The sequence below is a fragment of the Pundamilia nyererei genome, unplaced genomic scaffold (genome assembly GCF_000239375.1).
Source record: "Pundamilia nyererei isolate P.nyererei 1_Seehausen unplaced genomic scaffold, PunNye1.0 scaffold00058, whole genome shotgun sequence".
NCBI classification, from domain to species: Eukaryota; Metazoa; Chordata; class Actinopteri; order Cichliformes; family Cichlidae; genus Pundamilia; species Pundamilia nyererei.
The window spans coordinates 1,593,180-1,605,678 of record NW_005187459.1 but is presented as its reverse complement, the minus strand read 5'-3'; the positions used below and the strand labels follow the sequence as shown (position 1 = coordinate 1,605,678).

General features: G+C 41.8%; 1 protein-coding gene across 1 annotated transcript in view; it reads left to right on the top strand.

The window, feature by feature from the left end:
• Positions 1-291: 291 nt before the first annotated feature.
• LOC102194842 (protein tyrosine phosphatase non-receptor type 14) overlaps positions 292-12,499 on the top strand; it is a 40,619-nt gene continuing 28,411 nt past the window's right edge. Inside the window, exon 1 of the mRNA XM_005734413.1 lies at positions 292-720. The gene's annotated coding sequence lies outside the window, so the exon portion shown is untranslated. The remainder of the gene's footprint in view (positions 721-12,499) is intronic.

The following is a 12,499-nucleotide window of genomic DNA, read 5'->3' as shown; positions in this document are numbered from 1 at the left end:
ACAAGCAGGCCTGCCAAATTCCCACCTTACTGTTTCTGAGTACATTTAGATAAATTCAGTCTTTGCTTCGATTTCTTAATTTGAAAAATGTTATAAATAAATTAATTAAAAAGAGAAATACTCACATATGATTAAAAAATAACAAATACTCTTAATAAAAAGAAAAACTTTAATTTGACAATTAATTAATACGTTTTTTCTTTCGGTCCCTTGTGAACTTCGGCCTCTTGGGACGTTCAACGTAAAGCTCATTTTTCCGATGCCGTCTTCAGCTTTTGAACGTAGCTGCAGCAAGCGCCTCTCTCAGCCTGTCCTGAACGCCTCCATTGGGCTAGAGGGACCACTATAAACATACGAAGAGTCCCAGCGAGAGAAGACCACGTCGCTTTATCCAAGTCGGACAACTTTTTGTGACTGTTTGTGTTCCCTAGAAAAAAGAAAAAAGAAAAGGCAACAAAACTGCGAGAAGAAGGAGGCTCAGGATTTGGTCTGCCTCTGCGACTTTTGTGGTTGTTGTAAAGGTTGAGCTCATTTTGATGTGAGAAGACGCAGATTTTTCTTGTTCACGCCGGATTTTTATACTTTTTTTAAATATATTTTTTAAAGTTAGTTAAATAACTTAAGGTGGATTATCTGATTGCCGTGAGTTCCAAACCTCGACAAGCAAAGAAGAGTTTATTCAGCTGGGAGAAGAAATCGGCATGTAGCGCAGGATCAGGGGTGAGTTCTCTTGCATGGGGGGAAAAAAAGCGAAAATCTACCTCAGTCAAAAAGAGTTCAGTTTTGCTCTTCATGGTTTCCTGCAGATCTGGAAGTAGATCCAAACTCTTGTAAAGTCCACAGTAGGAGTGCTTAGATGTAGGCCAAATGATTTGGCCACGTAGGGCAAAAAGGAGATCCAAACTATTTTAATGCCCCCCTTTCTCCTGCACATAAACATGCATCACCATCACAGACAGAGCCTCTAAATCCCCCTCTACATCTAATAAGATGGTAGTCTGTGCGATTCCAGAGAAACTAGGAAGTTGGAGAACCTGTGTGTGGCTGGAAAACCGCTGAAAGATTCCCCGGAGTTAATGAAGTAATCATGAAATCACACGACTGAACAGGGCTTTGGAGACCCGAGAGCCCTCTGTAAGACCCAGTTTGGGTTTGGGCAGTGGGCTCATGCCATATGGAGTGCGCAACACCTGGAATATCTGGCCCTTCCTCATTTATTTCTAATTTTTGCATGTGTACATTACATTTCCATAATCGCTGAGAGAGAGTGCGCCTGTAAATTCACCTCGTTGAATTGTATTAAACAAGCTTGGTGGCTGAATGGTGTGTTTGAGTATGAGCAGCCTTCCTTTATAAGATGATGATGGACTGATGTCCTCACACCCTGGCTGCAAACTGTGTGTACATGTTTGTGTAAAAAAGAAAAATGTGTTTGAACATGCACCTTGGACAACTAGCATTACTGTAAAAGGGGAGTAAAGGCAACACAGCATAGCTGCTGGAGGCGGCACACACACACACACACACACACACACACACACATCTGGCTGTCTTTATAAGCTCAAAGGCATGCTGCGTAAATTACATGGTGCCCGAGCAAGTGGCTTGGGTGTACACAGCAGTTTTAAAACACTGGTGGAGATTTTTAAAGGCCTAAAAGGCAGAGTAGAAACCTCCATCCATGCTTCTCTTTTGTGCAGTAGAGAGTCACAAATCTCATTTGTCTTTCAGTGCCATTTTTGGCACTCTATTTCCTGCTTTTTATTCAAGGAAAGTTGCTGAAATGTTAATTCCCAAAAGGGGTGTTTTGTTGAAGGTCAGCCCGGTAAGATCATAATAGGTGTTTACTGCTTAATGTGAGCCTGCGTCTAAAAGGAAAAGTGGCTATTGTTTGTGTAGCCAATGGTCATTTGAGTCTAGTGGCCATTTGATTACGGTGTGGTGCAAACATACCTGTAATTTTGGTCAAGTGCTCACACTGCACCACAGGAAGAGAGGGGGGAAACAGGCAGCAGCAGCAGTTATTGTAGTTATTGTTATAACATTTTAACCAAAGTGGAAGAAATGCATAGAATTCCTTCGTAGTCAGCTTGTGGTTCACTTGTTATTTTACACCATAGCTGCACTGCAGTAGAAAATGGAAGGTGTGAAGAAGGCTATGACCTCTTTTTTGTGATTAAAGTGATTACATGTCCAAGGCATTGACTTAAATACAGATGAAATTAATCTGCAATGAAAATAGTTGTTAATCTGCTGATAGCTTCTTCGGCCATACCCAGTATAAAACACTCACATGTGCAACCAAAACTCTCACATCTAATAGTAATGACACTGTAGTGCATTTTACATACATCAAATGTTTCAGTGTGTAAATAATAGTCCCCTATATCACCTTACATGCTAATACTCTACCTTTAAATATACTTTTTGTGTTGGAAAAATTGATGTTTAGCAGTTATTTCTTGTCATTGCAATGCTTTTAACTTTAGTTGTATACAAAGACTGTATTTAAATGATGGATGTAAGCACCTCTATGCCACCCTTCACTTTGTGAAGTCCTGTTTTGAAGCCTCGATGCTAGTCATTTGCCTTTGACTATGTTGCCGTTTTGGTGTGAGAAGTGACCGTATTTGGATGATTAGGTGAAGCTCTGACTTCTTAGATGGGTTGTTTTGGTTCTTTTAAGCCCACACAGAAAATTATGTTGCATTGTTTCACCTCAGCCGGTCGTGCACCTCTCGATTTCTGTAAACTGGGTTGAAGACACAAGCGTACAATCGTGTCAGCTTTTAACACCATTTTAATGATGTATCACTACAGTAGCTCCAACATACATTCGGAGATGTTGGAGCAGTTTGGAAAAACAAGACTCTTTGGGGGGAAAAAGCTAAAGAAAACAAGATGTTTCTAATCCTGAATTTACAATAGCTAATGGATTCTGCACACTGCAGGTGTGAGGGGAGTTTATTCCACAAATGACCCACACTAAATCCTGCCTCATCTTGTTTTCTTCTATTCCTGGGAATGTCAAGTAAACCTGTTCCTAAGAGGCCCAGAAGCCTCATACCCCTCAAGTAGGTCAGCAATATATTTATGCTTTATAAACCATTAGCAGAATTCTAAAATCAATCTTTTTACACACAGGAGGCCAATGCAACGAGTTCAAAATTGATGTAATATGATCCATTTTCAGCATTTTGAAATAGCTGCAGCTGATTAATTGATGTTTTATTAAGTCCAGTAAAAACTCCATTACAGTAATCTAGCCTACTGAAAACAAGTGCATGAATAAGCTTTTCAGTTCCTTTCTTTGCCACAAGACCCTTGGTGAATGAGTGAAGTGTGAATCTATTCCCACAAGGTGCCAGCAGCAACAGCAGCATTAAAGCAGAGATGCAATATAACATCGAGTGACACAGCATAAATCAAATGTAAGCACAAAAAGCTAATGTTTTCCTGCAAATTATAAGTAAAAGTGGTACGTGAGCGCTTAACACTTCACTTTAACAAGAATTAAAGTAACTTAACCGTGTACCTTTTCAGGATTTTGCACAATACTGTCATTGTCAACATTTGTTTACATTTGGGTTGCACATCACTGGCTGCTGGCATCTCCTCCTTTGTAGCCTGCTTGTATTAGATGTCATGTTTTTTGCCTCATGTGGTGGAGCAAGTTTGTTGTCTTCATCTTTAGCGGGAGCAGGTTTTTTTCCACGTAGCTTGTAAAGAGCTTTGTTTGAAATTTGTGAAGTAGCTCCTTTTAAGGTACCTGGGCTTGGATCACATAAAAACGTATAGAGTCTTTATCGCGAATGATATGATCATTAAAATGATCATGCCTCTAACTTTGAGCCCCAAAAAAGTGACCCCCATGCAGTTGTAGTGAAGGATGAGATGTGCACTAGAGACTGAAACAGTTTCTTCTACGAGGCTGTAAACATGTTTATTTCTGCTGTAAAGTTGGACATTATAACATGTGAGCCTATGGGGATTTGCAGGCTTTTAAAGAATGCCTCAAGTGGCCACTCGAGGAACTGCACTTTTAAAAACCTCTCTTGGTGGTACTACCAAGCTAGTTCTAAAGAAGTATTAAAGTTTTACCAATCAGCTGTGCTGGGTCGGTATCAGTAACAATACTGAACTTCTACCTAGGAGCAGAAACGCTCATGAATGAACATAAATCACTTACTTACCAAGAAAGCAGCTATTGTTTACAAAATTTCTATAAAAAGCTAACAAAAGTGATGTTACTGTGAAGTAATAATATAATGGCTGGCTGTAGGTGCAGCGTATGACTGTGAGGAATATCTCTTATGCATGTGATGAGTGTATTCAGTCATGCACGGATGCTTTTGTCAGATTTGTGCTCTCTGTGAGCGCTCTGTTCTCTCAGCCCAGCAGACAACAACAGAGTAGAGAGCGTGCTGCGACCTGTCCAACTCTCCCACACTCCACCAGGTGTTTTTCGTGCTAGGTGTCAGTCACTGCTAGCCCTGCCGCCCACACTTAATAGGTTTGACCCCCGCTACCTCTGAACAGCCCAGAATTTAAAAACACGTGATTCTTCCTGTGATGTGGGACTCACTGTTCACAGAGTGGTTTGTGAGGAAGTTTGAGCATCAACGGGTGAAATTTTCCATTTGATCCTTCGTTTAAAATGTGACTTTTCCTTCCTTTGAGGCCGTTATGGGTCTTAGATACAGCCGGATGTCAACACGAGCAAAACCAAAGTGTTTCTGCTTTCATAGGCCTGTAAACTCAGTGCTACCGACGTCCCCGTTGGCTCCTGGGGGCTCAGCCATGAGAAAATACTGAGTGGCTTTTGGGTGATTGAGCTTGTGTGTGTGTATGGTTGTGAGACCGTGATGTGGTTCCCAGGAGATGAGAGGAGGGGGTTATGGAAAATGTGAAGAGCATTGCGGTTTGGCTGCTGCAGACTCGGTGGCTGACGATTGATGGTCCTGTGTTTTTGTTGTTGTGGCTGGGAGCCGCCTGCTATCAGTTCCACTGTCCATGTTTACGCACTCCTTCCTTTCTCGCCATCCTCACCAACTGAACCAACACGATAAGAGCCTGAGAATCACCAGCGTTGTGTCTCCTCTTTCCTTTCTGCTGCCTTTTCCATATCCTTGCTTATCTAAAGCCTTTGTTTTCTCATTCAGGTGCTCGGAATGACTTATATGTGAATTTTGAGGGCACATGTATACACACAATCCAACTCTGTGCCTCTCAGTTAAATATCCAAGTCTGCCTGCATGACATCAGTTCTCCGGTTTGCCTCCTGGAATATGAGTCGGCAGAGGAGCGTCATTGCTGGTTTGGAAAACCAGCATACGGACAGTGTAAAGCATCTGCCTTTGATCCTCCTCCTCCTCGTCATGTTTTAGTGACACTGTTTAGATTTCAGTGCCAGTGGGAAACATTGGGCATTCCCTATCTGTGACTGTCACTACTGCTACTGTAACTTCTATTGTTTTCCTGCACTTTTCCTTTGTTTCTATGGTATTTCCGGTCGTCAAAAGCTAAATATAAGTAGTTTGGCATCTCATTTGAATTCCAGTTCCGGAAAGTGACGTTATTTTGAGTTTTTTGTGATTGTGACAGTTGTTAGTGCTCACTGGCATGTCTCCTTCACTTGTTTTAAGGTAATGAGTAGCAGCTAAAAAAAGTAATTTGATTGAAAAGATACACCGGACAAAATGTGCTGATTGCTTAAAAAAAACTTTTTATAGACATATCTTTGCTTGGGATGATTCAAAGAATAAGCAAAACGCACACAAATGTATGTACGAAACTTTGAATCGAAGCTTCGTTTTGAAGGTTTGCCAGTGCGGTGATCCTTTCAGAGCAGTTCTGTGAATTTAAAAACAGGGCCTGATGTCTCCTTCGCTGATAGCAACGGGTATGTAAACAATGTAATTGGTGAGAGTCTGCTCTCACTTAGTGTAACAATTTTCTTCACCCATTTAAGTCCAGGTTGAAGTGAGATAAAGCTGCGCGCGTGTGTGTGTGGGAAGCTGCAGACATGGCCCCTTCGCTGTCTGCACGTCACAACTGTGCGAACGCTTTGCCCTGTGTTTGTGTCACTCTCGCCGCCGTGTCCTCAAGTGTGTTATTTGCGGGTGTGTTTGTCTCGGAGATATGGGGCTGGAGGAGTAAAAAAAAAAAAAAAAGCGAGCTGGAAAGTGAGAAAGCAGATGCGCTTGTTAGAAACACAGTCTGGTGGCCTGCCTCCACCATCTGTTTGCAGCTGTTAGTGTTTGTGTGAGATATACAGCATGTTTGTGTCTGTGCAGGGTGAGTGAGTGGAGCCTGTGTGCGGGGAAGAAAAAGGAGATGCATATATATATATAATTTTTCTCTTTTTAATAAAGTATTTTTTTAGGTGTAAAAGTGAGCACACACACACACACACATCCTCTGGGTTAGACAAAAACACACATGGCCAGAGTGTCAGATGACAACAGAGAGGGGCCTGATCCACAGTGCCAATGTCCCTGAGACGTGTCTGGAGAATAATCTCTGTAGTACTGTGCTTTCTTCAAATGTCTATGACAGGGCATTAGATCCACATTAAGAAAACACACGACTGCTCATTAGGAGTAACAAACATATGACCCCCTATGAGGAAGAACTTTGGCGTCAGTGGGAGGGAAAAACTCCTTTTTAACAGGAAGAAACCTCCGGCAGAACTAGACTCACGGAGGGGCGGGGCCATCTGCTGCGACCGGTTGGGGTGAGACAAGGAAGACAGGATAAAAGACATGCTGTGGAAGAGAGCCAGAGATTAATAACAAGTGTGATTCAATGCAGAGAGGTCTATTAACACTTTTAGTGAGAAAGGTGACTGAAAAGGAAATACTCAATGCATCATGGGACTCCTTCAGCAGTCTACACCTATTACAGCATAACTATAAACTGTGGAGATTGACGTTGCTTTACCCTCTATAAAATGCCTTGTGTAGATGACTTAGTGAAGTTTTACTAGAATCAGTTTTAGTAATAAGTAAACTACAAAGGAAATTACAATGTAACAAGTTTTTTCTTAATGTGGCCTTAATACTCATTGGTAAATATCAAAAGATGGCAAAGTTTATGTTTTAGTCCTGTACAGATTGTCCAGTCTGTACACCAAAGGCCAGTCAGACAAATACTGCACGTGTCTCTCTACATGAATGGAATGAGTACAGTGCTTTTTCAGATTTCGACATCTGCATACATGTCTTGACATCACCATTGCAATCATGAGGTGTTAGTGATAATACAGCCACATGGGCTACTTTGGTGCATTTTTAATCCACACATGAAACGAGCAGCAGCGGTGATTGTAAATGACGTTAGTCTAGTTTTAGTCAACTGGGAGCATGGGAGCTAGCTGTATGCAGTACTGTTTCCTGGGGGCATATCATATGCGTGTCTAACCTTACACCACAAGGAAGTTACTTCTGATTGGATTGCTTCCAAACTTGTCGCACCTTTCTACACAGCTTAATTAGATCTGATTACATCTCGTGTCATATTAGTTTTTATTTAGTTATCGTCTTGTTTTTGTCAGGAGGAAAAAGGCGGCACCAAGAGGATCGTGTGTGTGGCTAATAAACAGAAAAACACCTGAGGAGCAGCACTAATATTAACTGGGGCAGCTGGATAAACAACTGAAAATTCACCTTGTAGTAGCTGTTTAGGTTGATATTACCACCAGAGAATGAACCTTATGTCGCGCGAACCATTATTTTTAATTGTTGACCTGAACATTTCTTGCAGTGTTCATGTGTTGGAACTTTATTTGTGGTTGTTTATTTGGGTACAAATCACAGATATTCTCCGAATGCCTCACAAACTGACCAAAATGCACATCAGAACAACTTCAAACTCAGTGCTGCTTATCATTAGGTCTCCAGTGATAGTGTGAAGTAGATCGGATAAGCGCTCGTCGAGAAAAGTGAAGGGGACATGGACACACACACACACCTTCATTCACTGCTAAGATAATGCTCTGTCCAGGGTCAGCTAATACTCAGACAGACTTTGGTTGAATGTTTCCAGGAGTGTGTGTGGACTTAGAGGTGTGTTTCCCCCAAAACATTTCACTACTGAACTCAACTTTAAGTTAGTGGGCCACAAGAGGATCAGAGTCTTAAGAAGATTTTAGAAATATCAAACAAAATCTGTCAGTATTACCAAATTCTTTTGATTTAGCTGTGCTTGGAGTAGCAGTTCGCTGGGTTACCAGATAGGACAATACAGCAAGTTCACATAATACAAAATAATTTAGGTTAAGTAGGTCTTTGTTGTGACTGTTAACTGTCTGAGTGCTCAAACTATTTGTGAGTTTAGCTGCTGAAAAATGCAAGTGTGTGCTTGTTTTAGCCTTCTATGAAACACTCTATTTGTATTAATTATATAAAAAAACAATCAGTAGTTCCATATTTCTTGATTTATGAAAACCAAATGCTTTAATTAGTTGTAAAAACGTGAATTCTGAGCACAAGTTAGCCGATTTACACTCCAGCTATTCGGTTTAGGTTCACAGACCAAATAGTAAAACGACTGCGCAGGAGGAAGTGTAATTACGAGCTGTGAAGCACCCATTTGTTTTGCTACAGTGCTTGTGTATAACAGAAGGGTAGCTGGGGGTGTTGGGAGGGCAGCGTTGGTATTTCAGACAGAGACAAGCAACAGAGATGAGATTGATTGAGTTACGCACGCTACACTTGCTTCCTCGCCTCTTGGCGGCCTGCATCTAATGGTCTTAGCAGTAGGTGACAAAGTGCTGTTTTGTTCCCGCTATTGTGTGGACGTGAATGGAGCAAAGCGACACAGGGGCTGGCATGAACCAGAGCAGAGGGGGAGCACGCACGTTAGCAGCTCTGCTCCTGAGAAGACGTTATGTTTAAAATGAGTCTTTGTGATGGTAATGTAAAAGAAATGGATATCGCAATTATGCCTGTTTTGATTCTAAGTTAGCAGCTTTAACCACCACCTTTTTTTTTTTGGCCTGTAAGTCACAGCATGTTTTGATTTGGTAAATTTTTAGGTGACCCCAGAATCTATCCCTGAGTGGGTAGAGAGGTGACTGGCAGAAAAACACTGCAGCCTGAGGCAAGCTGAGGTTTCTGCAGAAAATAAAGCAGTCGAGTTGGGGACAATGCAAGTGAAGGAACATCTACTGGTTTTCTGCAGAAATTCCCCAGCTGAGGAAACCCATGTCAGCATTTCTTAGAAGAACACCAACTCATTTTAAATCCATCTTTTGTCAGCTGCTGACCTGTAGCTGGTTTTCAAATCCCGCCCACTTTAGCAACAGTTTTTACACCTGTCAAGCTTTCTGTTCCAGCTCAATACAAAGGATCTCCCTTGAAATTATTTGGAAATGGTCTCAGTTTTTGCATGCAGGACTTTACTTTTGTCGGAGATTATGTATCGGAATTTCAGGAGCAGGACCACGCCTCCAAACACGCTCCTTCCGGTTGTCATCTATATAGGTTCCCCCAGTTCTGCAAGCTGTTCCTTCTCGTTTACATGCCCCACCCTCCCTACCTCCTTGTTCTCAATTCTTTAACTTCTTCATTTCTTTTTAGTGCATGGGGATCTGCCAGGCCCGGGAGTCATTGCCAGTCCCCTTCGAGGCCTTCCCTAAACCGCAGCTCAATTCATGTCAAAGCATTCACTTTTACCTACTAAAACACTGTCAAACCTAAAATGAGGATGTGGCCCCAGCTAGTGAAATGAGTATTTCCTGCTGTGCCCTTGTTTTGATTGTTGGCCTTAAAGGATGGAGAACAGGACAGGTATCTTAGAAGACAATTAGTTCAGAAGCTGATGAGACTCACGGGAGCTTCACGATGATGAAAACAGTTTTTCATGGCTTTGGTATGTGCTTAAATGTTGCTGATGCTGAAGTTTAAACTGTTTGTATTCTTATTTGCCACGTGTCACTTTATAAAAGGCCAGGACTGCTTTTTTTTTCTGACACTGCGTCACGCATTCTCGCTGAAGTTGCTGAATTGTTGAGCCCAAACTCAGACGTAGAATCCTGAACCAGTTTAAATACTGCAAAAATGGAAACTCCACAAACAAATTTACTTTACTCACTTAGTTAAAGTTGGTTAGTTAATGCAAGAATCTGCTTTATTTTTTTCTTTCTGAGCATAATTGTGTGTGTCCAATTGTTTTGACATCCACAGAGTATGAAAAAAGAACATCCTCTCAATTTGTTTCTTTCTGTATGAATCAGAAAGAAAGCTAAAGTGTAGCACTTTTGCCTAAAGGAGCATCCATTTCATTCAAGCCTTTGTCAGATAATTTCACACAATGCTTAGTAACCCTATTAGCGGCAGGCATATCTCTTTGCATTTCAGGGCACTCCAGTGCACATCAGTAGCATTTCTTATGTCAGCTACCAGTAATTAAGCTTTCCAGAAAGGAATAGAGGGAATCACTGAAACTACAAAGGTATATGTAGAATGCACTCCAGACACACACTGGTTATGCTCACAGATGTCACGTTTATTTAGGGTTTTATGCAACAACCTGGGTGACCATCCCTTGACCACTACTTTCACTTTTTTTGTGGAGAAACTCGAGGCACTACTAAGCCAGCCAAGGACCAAATTTGTGCAGACACCTCCGAGGGTGCTTTCTCAGCACCACAACTGACCGGTACAGCCTCTGCATCTCTGCTGACCCCACACCAGTCTGTCTCTCAACCCGTTGCTTCCATCTTCCTTCACCCGGGAGCAAAACCATGAGATACTTAAACTCCTTAACTTGGGGCAGCAACTCCTTGGAGTAGGTCCTCCACCCCTTTCAGACTTGCCACAGTTGGCTGCAAACGGGAGGTCGTTACCAACAGAGTCCCATCAATACATCTTCTGCCGCCTCTTGGCTGTGCCAAGAAATTTTGTCCCTTTAAAACAGAATCATAGTTACAACAACTATGATAATTCCACCCAATATTGACCCGTGGTTTTCTGGAGAGCTGTTACACCTCTGATATTGTGTAGTGACAAAAGGAGATTGAAGCGTGATGGTAAAAAAAAACCAAAAACGTAGGACGCTTAAAACATTTTTAATTAAATACTCTCATTGCTAAATGAGGAAGACACAACTCGTGCACTGCAGCGTCAAATGAGTAGTGTTGATTCTTTGATGCACAAGCACAAAAATGCTCGATTAAAGATGTATCTGACACCAACCTGACAGAGAAAATGCAGACGTTTGTTTGCCATGGTGCTCAGTTAAAAGCATGCAAGACTTAAAGGTCAAATTTCTTCTCCTTTGCTCTTTTCGGCTAGCTCCCGCATAATCGTTTTTATCATGATTGATGTAAATGTGTGTAAAAATGTCATCCCACAACGCGTCTTTCAAAAAAACCCCTATATACTTGAGTGGTAATGTGGTTTCTGGTCTACGCACGCACGTTAAAGGGGAAAAAAGCTACTTGATTCCAACTTTTTTACCCCTGTGCAATATCAGTTGTGGGGTAATATAAAAAAACAACAACAAAAAAAACATAACAAAAGATGGGAATGGTTTCACATATATTTAGAAAGAGCTCACCCCTCTCAAAAAGAAAAACAAGCCTCTTTCCTCAGTTTTCCCTCTCGTTTTGTCTGTGCCACAAAATTACAATGTGCAAATTCATAAACGTATATGGTGTTTTTGCACGCTGGAAATAAACACGACGGTCAGGAGAAAAAGTCGCTGGAGCAGAACTGAAGCAGGGCATTTTTGTTTTGTTTTGTTTTTTTTCATCAAGGAGTGGGTAAGAGCCCAAACTATTGTCTGTCTTTCTGTCTGGCTTTACTCTACCACACACTCCTAACCAAGCCACTGATTACTAGTTTAGAGTTGCACCAACTGCTGTCTGGTCCTTTGGCTAACCTCTGAGGAACCTGGTGAAGGGGTGTGTGTGTTTGAGAGAGATCTTGTGTATATGTTTGCGGCGTGCCCTGTTGATGCTTGTCTATGTTTGTACACTACACAGTGAAAGTATGCGTCTTTATTTGTGTCTTTGTGTGTTTGTCTGTGTACTTGTTGACAGTGATCTTGGAGGCCTGGGTGCTCGGGAAACACTCTTGAGTCATTTTGGGAAGGTTTTACTGTCAGCCTGTGATGTCACTTACCCTAAGCAGGAGACAGTGGGGAGGGTCGCAGGGTCTGTGGTTAAGGGTCATGTGACGATTGGGGTCAGCGTGCACATATATCCTTAAGCGAAGCTGATTTACTCAACCGATGTCACTCGTTGAGGTTAGTGCAAAACGGCCGTTTAAAAAGAACGAAAGAAAGAAAGAAAACAACAACACAGAAGAAGATGATGCCACATTACCGTCTCAGAAGGACTCAGGAGTAAGGAATTTGTTACGGCGCCCAAAGAGGCAAGGCCATTACAAAAGATGAGCGTGAAGCAAGTGCAATTAAAATTGTAGCAAACAACCCGACTCTGTAGCTTCTTGCCCTCTTTCATTCAAGCCTGCCTCCCCTGTGTCTTTTTCTC